General features: G+C 54.6%; 1 protein-coding gene across 3 annotated transcripts in view; it reads right to left on the reverse strand.

Annotated features, from left to right (window-relative positions):
- Positions 1 to 17128, reverse strand: part of GAS7 (growth arrest specific 7) — a 215739-nt gene that overhangs the window by 147798 nt on the left and 50813 nt on the right. The window contains exon 1 of one of the 3 annotated variants that reach the window (XM_058703719.1): positions 5898 to 6239. The exons of the other annotated variants lie outside the window; for them this stretch is intronic. The gene's annotated coding sequence lies outside the window, so the exon portion shown is untranslated. Of the gene's footprint in view, positions 1 to 5897; positions 6240 to 17128 lie in introns of those variants that run through there. 3 annotated transcript variants of the gene reach the window in all.

Raw genomic sequence — 17128 nt, forward strand, 5'->3', positions numbered from 1 at the left:
CCTGGATCTGGGTTTAACTCATGTGCTGAGACCCAGCACGAGATGCCCCATCCGGACAGGACTGGCCTGCTCGGCTCACCTCTGTGCCCACAACGCTGAGCTCAGGGCCTGCCGTGTCCAGCCGAGGATATCAAATTCCCAAGGAGGCGCACCTGGGTGGCTCAGTCGGTTAAGCGTCCGACTCTCGGTTTCGGCTCAGGTCACGAACTTGTGGTTTGTGAGTTCAGGCCCCACATCCGACTCTGTGCTGACAGTGTGGAGCCTGCTTGGGATTCTCCTTCTCTCCCTCTCTCTCTGCCCCTCCCCCACCCACTCTCTCTGTCTCTCTCAAAACAAATAAATAAATAAATAAACCTAAGAAAGAAAAAAAATTTTTTTTCAAAATTCCTCGAGGAAGGCCAGTATTCCAAGTTTGAATTTGGGACCCTCCCTAATCCCAGCTATTTTGACTTGATTCAACACATAGCAAATACACTCTGCTTCGCAGATTTTTACTCATCCTGAGAAGTGGACACACAAAATCCAATATGTGACCGCTGTGCACACAGAACTGTTTAGATTTTTTTTTAATGTTTATTTATTTTTGAGAGAGAGAGACAGAGACAGAGCGCAAGCAGGGGAGGGGCAGAGAGAGAGGGAGACACAGAATGTTTTTTTAAATTTTTTGTAATGTGTATTTTTGAAGAGAGAGGGAGACACAGCATGAGCATGAGCAGGGGAAGGGCAGAGAGAGGGAGACACAGAATCCGAAGCAGGCTCCGGGCTCCGAGCTGTCAGCACAGAGCCCGACGCGGGGCTCGAACCCACGAACCATGAGTTCGTGACCTGAGCTGAAATCAGACGCTCAACCAACTGAGCCACCCAGGTGCCCCCCGCCCCCTACAGAACTATTTAAATATAACTAATTAAAAGTAAAACCGAGGGGCATTTCTGCCCAGCCAGGTCCACCTGTCCATTGAAAGGATGCCATCTTTGGAGAATAGAAAGCAGAAGCAGCAGGTTGAGGAAACTGCTTCGTGCAGGGGTGAGGTGGAGAAAGGTAGAGATTAGAGAGGGAGAAGCAGGGGGAGACCAGGAGAGCAGCTTGGAAAAGGAGCAGAAAATTCAGATGGCAAACGGAGGCCCCTCATCCGGAGACCCGAGAGCCTGTAAAACAAGCTGTCAGCCTGCAGAGGCCCTGGGCCACTGCTCAGAAGGGTCCTCTGCCTGTGGCCCTCGGGAGCCTGGAGAGCCCCCATCCACTCACATGCCCCCCGCCTCCCGCCCAGAGCAATAGTGGGACATATGGGGCCAGACAGGGAGAGGCAATCGACTAAAAGGACACTCTTGCTACCGACTAAACTCCATGATATACGGCTGTGGGTTTGCAAAACAGCAGCGGCCGCAGCAAGGTGCAGAGGGTCAGGAGCAGCGAGCACCTGCGTGAGGGAAAATAAAGACGTGCACGTGTTTGTAAATGCCCGCGGTTTCTGGAACTGCCCGCAGGAAACCGATAACTTGTTTGCCTCTGGGGAGGGGAACTGATAGGCAGAGGCGGAGGTCCGGTGTGGCGAGGAGGCCACGTGTTTTTCTTTAGACTCTTCAGTACCTTTCGAACAGCGGGCCTGAGCTATCCGTCACCTATTCAGTAAGCACGGAATTAACAAATAAAGAGACGCTTCTGGTACATATACTCCGCAAAAACACCCTTCTGCTTTGAGGCTGCGGTCTCAGTGCAAACGGCACCTGCCAGGTGCATGGGGTGCATGCTACCAGCCTTACACCAGCTATGGCTCCCGGGGGCTGCCAGGGACACTTCTTTCTCCCTGCTGTGGGCATCGCTTCCCCCGTGGTCCAGGACCTCCAAGGAGGAGCTCCCACGCTCCCAGCCCTCAGCAAACCTGGGCTGTATTCCAGCCACGGAAATGACCGGAGATGAGCTCCCCGGGACTAAGTCCGGGCTTCGGGGTCCCATGTCCAACCAACGCGTCGCCACACCGTAGTGGCCCCGATAGGGCAGGGTGCCCACAGCCACTGCCCAGGGATCCCCTGCCAGCCTCTCAATCTAGGGAAGACAATAAAAGCAAGTGCCACGGCTGTGGTCTGATAATCACTATGGACACCAGAAACCAGCCTGTATCGGGTCTGTGTCCAATTAGCCACCCCCACAACAATACCATAGCAACCAAGGTAATATTATTGTTCTAAAAAGAAGAAGGAGGAGGAGGAGGAGGAGGAGGAGGAGGAGGAGGAGAAGGAGAAGAAGAAGAAGAAGAAGAAGAAGAAGAAGGGAAGAAGAAGAAGAAGAAAAGAAGAAGAAAGCACACACACACACACACACACCCGGTTGTGCGATGGCTTTTAAAACCACAAAGATAACGTTTTTTTCCACACCCTGCCACGTGCACCTCCCTCTCACTTCCCAAAGATGTGGCTTCCTCCGCAGGAAGTCACCAGGCTCAGGGACAATTACCTCTCAACACCACTCCAAGATGTGGGCCCTCCACAGGAAAGCCAGGCACAAGAACGTGTCCCAAGCAAGCCTGGAGAACAGGCTGTGTGGTTTCCTCTGCCTCCCTCTTGGAGGCAGGGAGGCTGGAGGCAGGACAGTCCGGGGCAGGCGGGGTGAAGCTCCAAGCTTCCTGCCCCCCACCCCCAGTCCCTCCTCCGTCTGGCTGGCTGCCTGCCCTCTTGGGGCCAGACCCAAGCTGGGCACTGGGACCTTGGTGGTTGCAGCCATGAGCCACGCACTAATCCTCAGACCTAAATGTGGAAAGCATTAGCCCAAATGAAAAGACATAAATCAGGAACGGGAGCTATGGCACAGAGGAAAACAGCCCTTCTCGGGGAGCGAGAGCCCGCACCGTTGCACAAGAGCCGAGTGAGTCACCAGCCGGCAGGGGGAGGACCGGGGAGGGAGGGGAGCCCCCAGTGGGACGGGGCGGGTGTCCAGGGAGGTGGGGGGGGGTGCAAAAACACAGCTGGAGGTTTCTAACTAACCACACTTCATCAGCAATCTGGGGGCAGGGGGGGCGCAATGCATCACCTCCCTCCCCGGCTCAGGAAGTGTTTCAAAATGTGTCCTCCCCAGGGAAGACAGCCGGAAGGAGTCTCCCTAACAGCCAACTGGTCACCCCCTACAGCCTGCAGCTGCTTCCTGGGGAAGCGACCCTCAGCCCAGAGCATGCACCTCCCTTGTCCTTCTCTGTTCCTCCCTGCCATGCACCATACTCTTTGGGGGCCCCCGAGCCCAAAGCGCCCACAATTCTTGCACCACCCACTCACCCATCCTTACTACTCTTCTCTCTGCTTCTTGTCCTTCTTCCGAACACACCAACCTCCACACAAGTTGCTGTTGATGAGACAAACCCCTCAGTCTCTCCCATCCCTCGTCCCCGGGAAGAACCTCTTACCCTCCTGTGAGACCTCACCTCACCCACCAACTACGCAAGTTCTGAGTGTCAGCTGTGAGCAAGGCACTGGTGTCCTGGGATGACACTGGTGACAGGAGCCCCCAAAGAGGTCACTCAGTTCGGGCATAGTAGCACCAGGACGCCTGAGCCCAGAAGGCTCTGGAAATTAGCAGGGCCGGACCCCTCTGGCCGGAGCAGGACCACCCCCCTAAGGATCTTCATCTTGCTCTGGTGAAATAAGAGGTGAGGGTTGGGGACAAACAGGTCCTCAGACAACAATCCCCTGTAAGAAACACACAGAAAAAAAAGTCCTGAAGTGCCTGGCTACAGTACGGTCTACACCAGAGAGCATGGCCAACAGCTGGGCCATTTGCAGTCGCTGGGCACTCAGTAAGAACAACCAACAGAAAGCCCTGAGAGGGGAGAGGCCTCGTGAGGAGGTGACCCAGGAATGGTCTTATTAGGGGACAACTGGCAAAGAGAACCAGGTAGAAGAAGAGAGAAATCCAGGCCATGGAACCATGCACTCCCTTATCCATGCATTCATTCACCCATCCATCCATCCTTCCATTCACTCATCCATCCATCCATTCATCCTTCCTTCCATTCACTCATCCATCCATCCATCCACTCACCTCCATCCATCCATCCATCAATTCACTGACCTATCCATTCACTTATCCATTCATTAACCCATCCATCCATCCATCCATCCATCTATCCTTCCATTCACTCATCCATCCATCCACTCACCTCCATCCATCCATCCATCCATCCATCTATCCATTCACTGACCTACCCATTCATTTATCCATTCATTAACCCATCCATCCATCCATCCTTCCATCCATCCATCCATCCATCCATCCATCCATCCTTCCATTCACTCATCCATCCATCCATCCATTCACTGACCTATCCATTCATTTATCCATTCATTAACCCATCCATCCATCCATCCATCCATCCATCCATCCATCCATCCTTCCATTCACTCATCCATCCATCCATCCACTCACCTCCATCCATCCATCCATCCATCCATCCATTCACTGACCTATCCATTCATTTATCCATTCATTAATCCTTCCTTCCTTCCTTCCTTCCTTCCTTCCTTCCTTCCTTCCTTCCTTCCATCCATCCATTAATTCATTCATTCATTCACCTATCCATCCATTTATATATTCATTTACTCATTCATTGGACAAATACTTCCTGAGCACCTCTTATAGACCAGACACAGTTTTAGGTGCTGGGACGCACTGGTCACAAGACAAAAGGTCCGCATCCTAGCGGGGCTTGCATTCTCATGAGGGCAGACACCCAAGCCACAACAAGCCCGACACACAGGTATGAGGTCGGGTTTTGCTGGAGGGCAGTAAGTGATGGAGAAGAGGAAGAAGAACAGGAAAAAGCAGGCATGGCAAGAGTGACAAGATTTCGAGATGAATCGGTAGCTTACTCTTCTTGAGGGGGATACTGTGACAAATGACCGCAAACGAAGGGGCTCAAACCGGCACAGATTTATGGTCTTACGGATCTGGAGGTCAGAAGCCTAAAGGGGTCTCCCTGGGCCGAAGCCAAGGTGTTAGCAGGTTCAGCTCCTTCTAGAAGCCCCCAGACAGAACCTCGCCCGGTTCAGTCCCCAGAGGCCGCCGCATCCCTGGCATATGTTCCCTTCAGAGCATCACTCAACCTCCTGCTTCTGTTGTCACATCTACTGCTGACCTGGCCCTCCTGCCTCATCTCACAAGGACCCTTGTCATCGTGCTGGGGTCGTCGGGATAGTCCAGGACCCTCTCCCCATCCTGATACCCTCAACTGCACCTGCAAAACCTGATTGCTGTGTCTCAGGCTCTAGACTGGACATCTCTGGGGGACCCACATGGGCCACAAAGACCCTCACGAGGAAGCATGCCTGGGACATGTGCAGGGACACGGTGGAAGCTGGTGTGCAAGGAAAGGATGAGCGGGATGAGGGGGTGGGGTACAGGCGCTGAGGTCACATAGTGCCCCACCGGCCACCGTGAGGGCTTCTTCGACTCTACTCCACCATCGTGGGGACCCATCGCCACGTCCTGAGGATCCAAATGACACAATTGGACTTGTTATGTAAGAACAACAGAGCAGGGAGCACCTGGATGGCTCAGTCGGTTGAGCATCCGACTTCGGCTCAGGTCCTATGTCACAGTTTGTGGGTTCGAGCCCAGCATCGGGCTCTATGAGGACAGCTCGAAGCCTGCTTCGGATTCTGTGTCTCCTTCTCTCGCTGTCCCTCCCCCCGTTCATGCTCGGTCTCTCTCTCGCTCTCTCTCTCTCTCAAAAATGAATTAAAAAAAGAACAACAGACCAGGACCTAACAGAGGATCTGGGCAGCCCCTGTAAGAAACCAGGGACACAAGGGTGATGGCTTCATCTCACCCAGAGGGGGCGGCGGTGGGGATGACGAGAAATGGCTACACCTTTTTAAAAAGTCTATTTGGAAGGAGGGGCCCACAGGCTTACCTGGCAAACGAAACCCAAGCAGGGGGAGGAAACAGGGGTGCCAAAGCTTTTGAGGGCTGTGAGCCACTCAGCTGGAAAGACAGGCTTGCCCGTTGCTGAAAGGCTGCAGGGGGCCCAGACCCGGAGGAAGGACCCGGTGTGACGGCTGGAGATGTCGAGCAGGCGGCTGAATCGGGAGGTCAAGAGCAAACCTGTGAGCTGAGCTTGCCCACCCAAAGCTAGAGGCTCCCACGGGGGAGCCCGCCGGCGGTCTGGGCTGGGAATCCGGGTCTGGCCTTGACCCCGAGAGGGATGGGAAGCTCGCAGGGTGCGGAGGCGGCCGTGACTGTCCCGGATTAAGTTTGTGAGTCGGGCATCGGTTACAAGGCGAGATGACAGAGGCTGAGTAAACAGGGATTTCGCCTTAGCCCTTGGAGTTGCTCAACCAGGCTTTTCCACTTCCCACAGCCCACAGGGCGGGACGGAGTTGTGGGGCAGGGAAGGGCGGGCGGGATCCAGGAATGCGGTCCTGCCACGGCCCCCGGAATCCGTAGCTGCAAACAGCTCCACTCACTCACCACCTGGCCAGCCCCTGGGGCCCTCACCGCCCGCAGCGGGGATTCGGGGAAGCCCTCGCGTGGTCCCTACTCGGGGGGCCAGTAAATCATGAGGACAGAGCGGAGCCGAGGGCAGGCGGCCAGACCGTGTGGGCACCTCCCAGGGGACGCGGGTCCTCCCCTCCCGCCGGACGCTAGCAAGGTGCTCAGATGGCAGTGTGTCGGCGGTGACTGCACGCGTGTTCCCAGGGACGGCGGGCCCAAGCCAGGCGCTTCCCGGGCACGTCCACCCACGCGTCCGTTCCACAGATGTTTAGTGAGCACCTAAGGTGCCAGGCCCTGCTTCTGGACACTTGGGGCACAACAGTGAACAAAACAGAAGGGGCACAAAAAGCTCTGTCTTCAACAGAGCACACATTCCGGCATGCGGCAGAGCAGGGGGGAGGGGGCAGACAATAAAAATAATAAGTAAGTAAGGGGGCACCTGGGTTGGTTCAGTGTCCAACTTCGGCTCAGGTCATGATCTCACAATTCGTGGGTTTGAGCCCCGAGTCGGGCTCTGTGCTGTCGGCTCAGAGCCTGGAGCCTGCTTCGGATTGTGTGTCTCCCTCTCTCTCCCTCTCTCTCTCTCTCTCTCTCTGCCCCTCCCTCTCCTCCAAATAAATAAACATTAAGAAAAAAGATAACTGATTCTAGAAGGGTGTGAAGGAGCAGCAACTCAGTGTCTTCTGGGACTCCTGCAAGTGTGGCCATCACGAGGGAACACGAAGCCTACTGGAAGGCAGCACTGGGGGACCCTGCCGAGAACGTCTGGTTCTTGGTCCCCGGCCCGCCTCCTTCCCCCGTCACCACCATGACCACCGTGACCTGGGTTAGTTAAAACTGTGCAGCAGAAACCACAACTCTGGAAGCCACCCACTGAATGGGGTGTCCCTGCAGGTGGCCCGGTCACCGACCCAAAGCATCTCCTGGGTTTGGGGCCCCTTCTCGGCCAAGCCGTCAGGTCCGCGCTTCAGACGCAACATCCCCACGGGAAGTGCCAACCCGAGGACTGAGGACTGAGGGCTCCCATCTCCTCCCATCTGAGCATCTCCGTTAGGCGGGAGTAGCTGCTCTTGCCTGACCGGGTCTCCTCCCCGGGGCCCGGTGGCGAAGGACAGGAGAGGATGTCACGCTTAGGGTCCCCACGCCTCTGACCACAACTTGGAACTCTCTTACCAGCGGCGCTCACCATGGGGGAAGTGCGAGTTGGGCTGAGCACCAAGGCTCTTCCTGTTTGGAGGACAGCCAAGGCTGACTCTGGGTGCACGTCCCTGGCAGTGTCTTGGCCCGCGGACCCTCCCATCGCCTCCCACTACGCATCCAGCTGTGAGCCAGCTGGCCGGGTGCTGGCCTCAGGCTCCAGCGGAAGAGACAGCCACCAGGAGCTGGTCCAGCCGCCGTCCACCTCCCTCTGCCCCTTGCCCTAAACTCTTCCGGTCTCCTCTACTCCCAAAGCTGTGAGGCCCTGAAAAGTTGGAACACCCAGGCTTTCCCTTCTGGTGCCACTGCAGACTCTCCTCCCAGCTATAGACCGGGACTCAACCCCCAGACCGCCTGCAGAAGGTCCCAGAGGCACAAGGATCATACTCTTCAGGGTCAGCATCTGGGGGCGGGGGAAGGAGGTGTGAAGAAAAGGGAGCCCCACCCCACCCTGCCTCACCACTTCCTCCCCTACTCAGCTGCCCCACGAAAGCAAAGGCCTGCTGGGACCCCAAGCTGGGGAACACCCAGCTTTCGAACTGGGTGTGCAGATACCTTCAGGATGGGGTTAAGTGTAGGGGCTGAGGGGTCCCCCCTCCCCTCTGCGGGGCGTGGCTTCAGAACTAACATGGACACAGGAACCAGTGGTTCCAATCACAGGTTCCTGACAGGGATGGTCCAGGTACAAGCCCCGTCCCCTGCTGGCTGACGCTGAACAAAGTCTTCAACTTCTCCGTGACTCAGCTTTCCCACCTGTAAAACGGGCCTGGTAATACCTGGAGCGTGTTGTAAGGATCCAATGAGCTAATAAATGGAGGCACAGTGTTTAGACAAGCTACGTGTTAGGTAAACGTTGTCTGTTGTTATTATAGATCTCTACACCTCTGGACCGACAGATCTATTCGAGAACGTTCTTCTATCCACCAGAGAGGCCACAGGCCCACTCGCTGGTTGAGAAAATACAGTGAGGAGCAGGTACAGACATACTGAAGAGCTAATCTGGTACCACGGAGGTTGCTTACCTGTTCCTGGCCAAGCTCTGCCATAGACCTCCGAAGCCCCTTCCTTCCAACCAAGTCTGGAAGCCACTGAGACTGGGTCTCATGGGGGAAAACATGGGAGGTGGTGAAACATGGGAGACTGTCTCTGGAGAGTCTGCTTTCTCGTCTGCAAATAGAGGTGGTGATGTTCTCCCACCCCCACCCAGGGGACCCTGCTTCAGAAACCCCAAGAGCCTCAAAAACAGTCAGCCCTGTTTCTGATCATCCTGGTCTCCCCTGGGCGGCGGGGGGGGCTTACATTTCTAGTGCTTTCTTCCTGAAAGAGCGGCTGGAGCCCAAGACACTGTCTTTCAGAAACCCTCGCAGGGGCGCCTGGGTGGCTCAGTCGGTTAAGCATCCGACTTCGGCTCAGGTCATGATCTCACGGTTCGTGAGTTCGAGCCCCGCATCGGATTCTCTGCTGTCAGCGCAGAGCCTGCTTCAGATTCTGTGTCCCCCTCTCTCTCTCTGCCCCTCCCCTGCTCATGCTCGCGGCTCGCTCTCTCAAAAAAAGTTAATACTGAGGCACCTGGGAGGCTCAGTCAGTTAAGCATCTGACTGTTGGTTTCAGTTCAGGTCATGATCTCGTGGTTCATAAGTTTGGAGCCCACACTGGGCTCTGTGCTGGCAGTGTGGAGCCTGCTTGGGATTCTCTCTCTCTGCCCCTTCCAAATAAATAACTAAACTTAAAAAAAAAAAAAAAAAAAGACATTATTTAGAGGCACCTGGGTGGCTCAGTTTGGTTAAACGTCTGACTCCTGGTTTCAGCTCAGGTCTCACAGTCTGTGAGCTCGAGCCCCGCCTCGGGCTCTGTGCTGACAGTGCAGAGCCTGCTTGGGATTCTCTCTCTCCCTCTCTCTCTCTGCCCCTCCCCTGCTCACACTGTCTCTGTTTCAAAAATAAACTTAAAAAAATAAATAAAAGTAGGAGTTAAAATTATTAAAAAAAAAAAGAAAGAAAAGAAAAAGAAAAAAAAAAAAAAAAAGAAACCCTCGCAGGTTGAGACAGAGCCCTAGATACTGAAGCATTTCCCCAAACACATGCATTTATGTGTGCGGTCCCATTCAAATACTCAATTCTCAGGACAGGCAAGGAGCCACCAGGAAGGTTCACCAGGAGCCCCCTATCAACCCCTGGCAGGGGCAGCCTCACCCCACGGCTAGTGGAAAGCTCCCCCAGCTCACGACGGAAAACCCTGGCTTCCTATCCCACCTCCACTGCATGGGCAGCTTACTAACACCTGGCTCAGCTTTTTCAACCAGAAACCCCAAACACGGCCTCACACAGTTGTAGAATTAACTGAAATACGTACAAATGTGCATGTTGAGATTTCTTTTTTTTTTTTTTTTTTAGGTTGAATGAGAGACTCCATGTTCAGCCACACAAATATTTTTAGATCTCTTGATCTGAATGCCTGTGAATGGAAGTGTCCCCACCAGGCTGCCATGGGCTCAACACTCCTCTGAGTCACCTGACAGACCCGGGAAACCAAGGAAGTCTGTTTTCTTTTTAGAAAAATTTTTTTTAAGTTTGAGAGGGAGAGAAAGACAGAGTTCACAAGCAGGGAGGGGCAGAGAGGGGAGAGGGAGAACCCCAACCGGGCTCCACACCATCAGCGCAGAGCCCGATGCGGGGCTCCAACTCACAAACCATGAGATCGTGACTTGAGCTGAAACCAAGAGTTGGATGCTTAACCGACCGAGCCATCCAGGCACCCCAGGAAATCTGTCTTCAAACACCCTACTCGGAGCAGTGGCACTGGTGCTCCACGTGCATCAGAACCCCCCCACCCCGAAGAGCGTGTTAAACAGATTCCCGGGCCCTGCTGTCAGTGCCCGACTGAGTAGATCCCAGGTCCGCCCCGAGGATGTGCATCTCGAGCCAGCTCACAGGTGGACACTCACGAAGCTGGTCCAGGGACCACGGTATGAGAAGCCTCGTCCTCGGGAACCAAAAGCTAGAAACTACACTAAGGATCACCCAACCTGATCACAAGGGGAGCCCAGCAACGCTCTCCACCGGGCGCCCGGGTAAGAGAGCCTGGTCTATTAAAATGACACGAGGCTGTTCCATCTGCCACCTCAGACACAGGTGGGGCTGCTGGGGGCCCCTGCTGGTTCCTGCCTCCTCTACCCTGGGCGGGGGGGGGGGGGGGGGGGGGGGGGGGGGCTGTAGAGGGAGGCCACGAGCTGCCATCAACACCCATCCCCTCAAGCCGGGGCTCCATCCCTCCCTCCCTTCCAGGAACAAACAGGAGTGGCTACTCAGGGGAGGTCTCAAGGCCTCCGGAGGGCGGAGTCCGAGGCCCCAGGGAAGGGAAGGAGCAGGGCACAGCCTTGGGGCAGCTGACTCCAGGCCAAACCCCTCCATGCAGAGCAGAGCCTGGAGACAGTGGTCTGGGGGGGTGGGGGTGGGGCATACACGCACACTGCACCCAGTGTCCTGGCCGCACAATGCACAAGGGGCCGGCGGGGCAGGCAGCCAGGGTCCACTCATGCCAGTACCATCTGGGAGCCCTTGCCAGGCCTCCGAGGGCCCACAGAAGAAGCTGGACTCTGTCCTGGGGCACAGTCGGGCTCTATTCTTATCTCAAGGGGGAATGTGTGACTCTCCTTGCAGTGAATGGGGGCCCCCGGTGAGACGGAGGAGGAAACAGAGCCATCACTGTGCCCCAAGAGGGCTCCCCACGCGGCTCCCGGCTCCGACCAGCCCCTCGTGGCGGGGCCTTGCACAGCCTCCAGCAAGGAGAGGCCAGGCCGGCGGCAGACGAGGAACCGGGCGGCCCCGGGCAGCCTGGCCCTCACTCACACCGCCGCACACACAGGGCCTAAGGGAGACCCGCAGAGGACAGGGTCCTAGAGGAAACACAGCTTCCATGCACAGCTCCTTACCCCATCCCAAGGGAAGGAGCCCAGAGATGCTACGTACCCCCCCCCCCCACAGGCACAAGGCCCTGAGACAGATACGGCCCCCTATCTACCTCCCCATCACCATCTGCACTGGCCAGATCTCATCCAGCGCTCCCTTTAACTTGACGGAAGGAGCCACAGGAGACCCGTGTGATGGGACGTTTGTTCATCCAACACCTCTAGATGTCCCAGGGCAAAGGGACCACGCACATAAGAGCCTGGGTTACCACCGTATCCTCGGGGACCCACATCACTCCCCTCTGGGGTCTGCAAGTAGGAAGTACCCTGCGGCAGGTTAAGGGACAAGTGGGGGTTCCAGAGAAGAGCTGGAGGTCGGGGAGACGGAAGAGAAGTTATGTAAGCTGGAGTAACCCGGGAGGGCTTGAAATAAATATTGACTCATCACCCACCATGCGCCAAGTACGAGGTACAAGTATGTGTCTTCCCATTTGAAAGAATTACTGTGACGCAAGGATCATTGTGCCCATTTTAAAGGTGAGAAAACTGATCCACCAAGGAGATAAGAGCTTTTCCCTTTTCCTTTGGTCGTTAACAGAGCCAAGGGTTGGGGACACGGGCCTTCGGTCCAGTGCACTTTTTACGTTATATCAGCCCACATCTCAGTGCTCATGGGGTCTGGAAGGACAGGCAGCAACAAGGCACGGGAGTGTCCCAGGCACGGTGACCCATAAGAGCATCAGTTGAATTTGTTGCTACCAGTTTTTCTGTTACACTTTTCTCTCTAAAAATAAGTGGGGGGTAGGGGATAGAAGCAGGGTGCTCCTGTAGGTCTAAAAATCCCCGTGTGGGCCAGCAAATGGGGCATCAGTCACGCTCAAGGACTGTGGATCCGGTACACGCTTTCTGAACAGCAACTGACAGCACGGGTCAGGATGCATGCCGCAGGCAGACACGTTAACTAGAAGATCACTTCTTTCTCCCCAGAAAAGCAGTCTCAGTGCAAGGAGATGCCATCACAAGGATCGTCAGTGTCGGTGATTTTTTTTTTGTAATGTTTATTCATTTTTCAGAGAGAGACAGACAGACAGTGCGAGGAAGGGAGGGGCGGACAGACAGAGATGGAGACACAGAATCCGAAGCAGGCTCAGAGCGGTCAGCACAGAGCCCGACGCGTGGCTCAAACTCACGAACTTGAAGTCAGAGGCTTAACCGACTGAGCCGCCCAGGTGCCCTCTATGTGCCAGTGATTTTAACAGCAAATAAAGGAAGCAACCTCAGCGTCCATCACTAGGGAATTATAAATAATAACGAGTTCATCCAAATAACGAACGGATAGCAGAAACCAAAAATCACCTGTTAGATACACATACTAAGGTAGAAAGATATTCAATAAATATTGAGCGTAAAGAAAAAACCAGGTTGCACAACTGCATGTCTCATGGGACTAAAAAGAGGGGGGAAAGGAGACTATTCTCTTTCCCAGCAGGAGGAAAGGAGGGAGTGCTACAGAGGGTGGTGGGGGCAGGGTCCCCATGGTGCTGGGAATGAGGCCAGGGTGCAAGGGGCTGAGAGGTCCAGGAGGGTGGGAGCTACTGGAGAAGTTAGGCTAAGTCCTGCTTAGTTTCGTCCGGATCAGCCTTAAACGACTATGAAAACATCCGGAAAATATTTAGCTAGTAAATCTTGTCGAAAACCCTCCACCCTGCTTTGTTTATTAACACTTCCTGCCTACCCCCCCCCCCCCCCCAAACCTTCACACACCCCGGACCCTCTGCTGCTAGATTCCGATCATGAAGCCATGGGGAGTTTGGACAAGGTGTCCTCTGGGAGCTCCCGGGGTCTGCACACGGAGAGTGTTGGCGGTCCAGACTCCTGTGCCACCTGGCTCACCGAGAGCCCCCCAATCCCCAGGGGACCCACAGTAGGGGCTGAGCCTGGACACGCTATGCAGGATCCCTGGACACCAACTCCCCAGCAGCGACCAAGCCAGTGGCTCAGGGAGGGCACAGGTTAAGTGGGCCTTTCTTGCTGGGTGGGGCTCTGAATCTCAGGCAGGGAAAAGCCCCTATTCTGACTCCTCCTTCTGTGGGGCTCCTCAGAGCTCTCAGAGAGGAAACCCGAGAAGAATGAATGGGTGTGAGGAAGAGGGACAGAGAATCCACATGCACATGGGTGCCCTCAGGATCCCCTGCTGCTCCCCAAACCTCCACAGAACTCAGGGAAGCTGTTCACTAGTCAAGCAACAGTTCCGGTTTGAGGGCTAAGAGCCAATCCCAGGGCAGAGCTGTTAGAAAATCTGCTCCAGGGGGCGCCTGAGTGGCTCAGTGGGTTGTGTGTGGGACTTTGGCTCAGATCATGATCTCACAGTTCGCGGGTTCGATCCCCGCATCGAGGTCTGTGCTGACAGCTCGGAGCCTGGAGCCTGCTTTGGATTCTGTGTCTCCCTCTCTCTGCCCCTCCCCTGCTCATACTCTCTCTCTCTCTCAATCTCTCTCTCTCTCTCAAAAAGTAAACATATATATATGCAAAAATATATATACATACGTATATATATAAGCCAATATATGTATGTGTGTTGTGTATATGTATATATATACATATAAAGCAAAAAAAGAAAATCTGCTTCAGTACCAAGCAGATGCCAATCAATTCTCCTCCCAGCGACAGCAGATCGGACAGAGCCAGACAGTTCTGGGTTCAAATCCCGACTCCACCCCTTCCTATGCTGGATGGTTGCCCTTAATCTCATTGGCTCTCCGGTCTGCTTGACTGGAGGGTACTGGTAAGGTAGACCGGACATAGCACCAGAGTCTAGGAGTCTAGAAACCCGGGAGTGAATACAGGCTGCTTACTGGATTGGGCCACCTTGGGTGAGTCACCCCCTGTCCCTAAGACCCAATTTCCTAAGCAGAGAAAGGGTTACAAGGAGGCTGCCGGAAGGTTCTGAGCAGCACACGGCCGTTGTTTTTAACGTGAATCAATACCAGCATTATAAGGGGCGCCTGGGTGGCTTGGTCGGTTAATCGTCCAACTTCAGCTCAGGTCATGATCTCACGGTCCGTGAGTTCGAGCCCCGTGTCGGGCTCTGTGCTGACCGCTCAGAGCCCGGAGCCTGCTTCTGATTCTGTGTCTCCCTCTCTCTCTGACCCTCCCCTGTTCATGCTCTGTCTCTCTCTGTCTCAAAAATAAATAAACGTTAAAAAAAAATTAAAAAAAAAAAATACCAGCATTATAAGATGGGGAGATTTCAGATTTCCCGCTGGACATGTGTTCCCTACGTTTGGCTACTACGGGCTGTTTCCAAAATCCCTGGGATCTCAGCGGCCTACCTGGCCCCTGACATCTGAACCTGTCTGAACCCCCATCTGTGGAACGATCCAACATTCTGTGATTGTGGGTATCGGCCTCACTCTGGACACTGGAATTAACTAATAAATGGTGAGTGGGTGGGGCACCTGGGTGGCTCAGCCAGTTAAGAGCCTGACTCCTGGTTTTGGCTCAGGTCATGATCTCATGGTTCGTGAGTTCAAGCCCCATGCAGGACTCTGTGCTGATGGTGCAGAGCCTGCTTGGGACTCTCTCTTTCTCTCTCTCTCAGTAAATAAATAAACTTAAAAAAAATTAAAAATAAATAGTGACTTGGTCTCAGGGAGGCACCAGGGAAGGAGGCAGCTGTGCCACCTCAAACCCCTCCTTGGTCCCAGCTCCAGCTTACATCAGGGAGACCCCTGGTTCGCGGGGGTCACTGCATGGCCCTCTCTCTGTTGCACAGTCTGCAGTGTGAAGCGGGGCCAGCTGGGGGTGGCCAGCCAGGGGCCTGGGCTTTTGCTTAGCTGGCTCCCTGGTCTGCAAGAGACCTGGGTTTTTTTTTTTTGGTCCTGCAGGCAATGCTCACTTTTTCTTTGTTCCAGAACCCTCACCATCAACAGCCCCACCCAGCTTCCCTAAAAGCATTTCAACTGTGAGCTCACCGAGGGACAGACTCAGAGCCCAAGGCTACAACTCTTAACTTGAGAACTTGACTTTTTAAAAGCTTGAACCTGAACCAGGACGGAGAATTCCCCCAAGTCCTGATTATGGGATTCCCCTCCAAGAAGTGAGCCTCTGTCTCCAACCCCACCCCCCACCCCCGCTCCCGATAAGCCCCTGAGACCCGTCAAGTTCCAACCCGGGCTGAGTGGACCCCGGCAGAAAGCTCTGAGGAAATCCTGGAACCCCCAGCCTCTCCCCGGAAAGGCTGATGAGACAGAACCACACAAAGATCAGAGCCAATTCCAGAACCACCTCCAGGAGCAGGAAAGCAGACAGAGAGTCAGGGTTCTAAACATCTGGGGCTTAGCTAATGCTCCGCTCTTGGGTGTTCAGCTTGACTCAGGGGTGCGGGTCCAGCCTCCCGGGAGCCAGGCCAGGCCTGGGGAGCCCAGCACACGGCCCTGCCCGGGCTGGGGCCCCAAGTCACACGGGAGGCCGTGGGTGCAGCCTCCAGGCCCACACCCATGCGTGGGAGGCAGAGGCCTCTGGGCTCCAGGATTCTGTTCTGCAGTGGAATCTTCTAGGAGAAAAAGAACTCCCTAATCCGTCTCTGGAATCAGGGCCAAGAAACAACTTGTGCAGAGTCCCACAGACGGCTGCTCCCTGTGACCCCCGGGTTGTCCCCACACCGACCTCCTGCCCCTAAGGAAGCACTGGGGGAGGGGGGGAGGCAGGACATGGGGCTCCCAGACTTGATGCACTGGGCTCAGCTTTGCAAGCTACACAGCATGGAGCTCCAGAGCAGGCTGAGGCCAAGTCCCTTCCCTGCTCCCCCCACAACAGGGCCAGAATAATACGAACTCCCAGATCATTACTTCATCCACTCAACTGCCCTGTTTGTTGCCTATTTTCAGAGAAAGTTTTCACTGAAATTTTGTTGTGAATCCCAAACAAAAGCACTTTTTTTTAAGGGTAAGTGATCCTTGATTGATTTGCTCTCTCCCTGTGGGTCAGGAGACTGACAAGGGGATGCTTCCTCACCCAGTGACTTAAATGAATAACGTACTTAAAAGAAGCCTTCATCACCTGGGTGGCTCAGGCGGTTAAGCGTTAGACTGTGGCCCAGGTCATGATCTCACGGTTCATGAGTTCAAGCCCTGAGTCGAGCTCTGTGCTGACAGCTCAGAGCCTGGAGCCTGCTTTGGATTCTGTGTCTCCCTCTCTCTCTGCTCCCCACCCCTCTCAAAAGCAAATAAACATTAAAAAAAAAATTAAAAACAAAAACAAAGCAAGAAACCTTAAGGATAAAAGTGCCAAGACCATAAAATGGAAAGAGGACAGCCTTTTTTAACAAACGGTGCCTGGAGAAGACAGTCACATGTAAAGGCATCAAGCTGGACCACTTTCTTACGCCATTTACAAAAATTAGTGCAAAGCATGGGACACCTGGGTGGCTCAGTTGGTTAAGCATCCGACTCTTGGTTTGGGCTCAGGCCGTGATCTCATGGTTTGTGGGTTCGAGCCCCACATCGGGTTCCATGCTGATGGTGCAGAGCCTGCTTGGGATTCTC

Source organism: Neofelis nebulosa, chromosome 16 (assembly GCF_028018385.1).
Source record: "Neofelis nebulosa isolate mNeoNeb1 chromosome 16, mNeoNeb1.pri, whole genome shotgun sequence".
NCBI lineage: Eukaryota > Metazoa > Chordata > Mammalia > Carnivora > Felidae > Neofelis > Neofelis nebulosa.